The sequence below is a fragment of the Mastomys coucha genome, chromosome X (genome assembly GCF_008632895.1).
Source record: "Mastomys coucha isolate ucsf_1 chromosome X, UCSF_Mcou_1, whole genome shotgun sequence".
Lineage (NCBI taxonomy): Eukaryota > Metazoa > Chordata > Mammalia > Rodentia > Muridae > Mastomys > Mastomys coucha.
The window spans coordinates 13,999,320-14,000,978 of NC_045030.1; positions in this window are offsets into that span (position 1 = coordinate 13,999,320).

Consider the following 1,659-nt stretch of genomic DNA (forward strand, 5'->3'; position numbering starts at 1 on the left):
GTTGTGTCAGAACTCCTCAGAGTCAAGCTGTCTCTGTGGCCTGTGATTCTGGGATCCTGTGACCCTGGACTTGTTAGAGCACCTGGGAGTGGAGCTTCCTCTGGATGTTTTGGAAATGACTGCAGAGTTTGCACCCAAGGTCTGCTCAGGGCACCGGCCGGCCCAGACAGACCAGAAGCAACCCGAGCCACTGGGCTGGCAGAGTTCCTGTGTACCTGGTCCTGCTGGTCCTAGTTACTCCTGGTGTTGGGACAGATGTTGTGTCCTCCTCACCTCTGATCTGTTAGAGTGCCTGGGAGTGGAGCTTCCTCTCCACACCATTTCTTAAATGAATGTAATCTGTTCTCTGTGGACTGAGAATAATGTCACTCACTCAAGTCAAATAGCTTTGAACACAGCAGGAAGTCTGTATCCAAAAATTATACCTAGAATTCATTCCTTGGAGCAGCAGAACTGTCAACTCTCAGCTTAACTATGATGGAGGTAAAATCCTTTGGTGATGTGAGGGTCACTGAAGTACAGCTTTATTACAATGAAATCCAGTGTCTAAAAATTATTCTTAATTTGTGCTTGTACCACAGTAAGAGCCAAGATTTTAAGCTCTACTAAATACAAAACAAACAAACAAACAAAAAGACTTTATATATTTATGTTCATTAAAAAAATACTAGTAGTGATGTATTATTTTAAAATATATAGTTAATACGTTTGGAATTATTTAAAATTTATATTGAGAAAAACATGTATTTTCTGTATTGCTGTAGACAAGCATCTACATAAGATTGTTAAATTGATTGTTGTTTTATATCAAACAACTTTTATAATACCCATTTTTATTTTTATAATATTTTATAAATTTTAAAGAATATGACAAAAAAAGGTATTATAGGTATTGAAGGGGGTCTCTGGGAGGAGTTGGGGTACAAAAGGGAAACAAGAATGTGATTTAATTCTATTTACTTAAAATATGTTTTTATTTTTTATTTTTTAAGATTTATTTATTATTATAAATAAATACACTGTAGCTGTCTTCAGACACATCAGAAGAGGGTGTCTAATCTCATTAGAGGTGGTTGTGAGTCACCATGCGGTTGCTGGGATTTGAACTCAGGACCTTTGGAAGAGCAGTCAGTGCTCTTACCCGCTGAGTCATCTCACCAACCCCAAAATACGTTTTTAAATGTTAACAAATTCAGATAATTGAAATCATGTATCTTTCCTCATCATAATGCAATAAAATTTAAATCAATAAAAGAGGAGGAAAATATGAAAATTAATATTACCAACATATCCTAATTGATTGAAATCCAAAAATATGAGGAATTAGATATTTGTAGACTGTTATCCAATGGTCTCTCTAATTTGGTAATTGGAGAAATTAGTCCAATATTATACAATCTATATACACTTTCAGCTTGTTTGTTCGTGACAGTGTCTTGCTGTGTACAACATAAGGGTCTTGAAATAATGCTTCTCCTATCTCAGCCTCTCTATTAGTAGGATTGTTTATTTCATGTTTTTACACTATACTATGGTTTTCAGAACAGCTTACATATTTCAAAAGTAGTTATATACCCAAAAGAAATGTAGAGAATTAAATTAGGAGGCTTGTAAGAGAACAACAAAGAGTGAGACTGAATGCTTTGCTTGAGTTTGTAA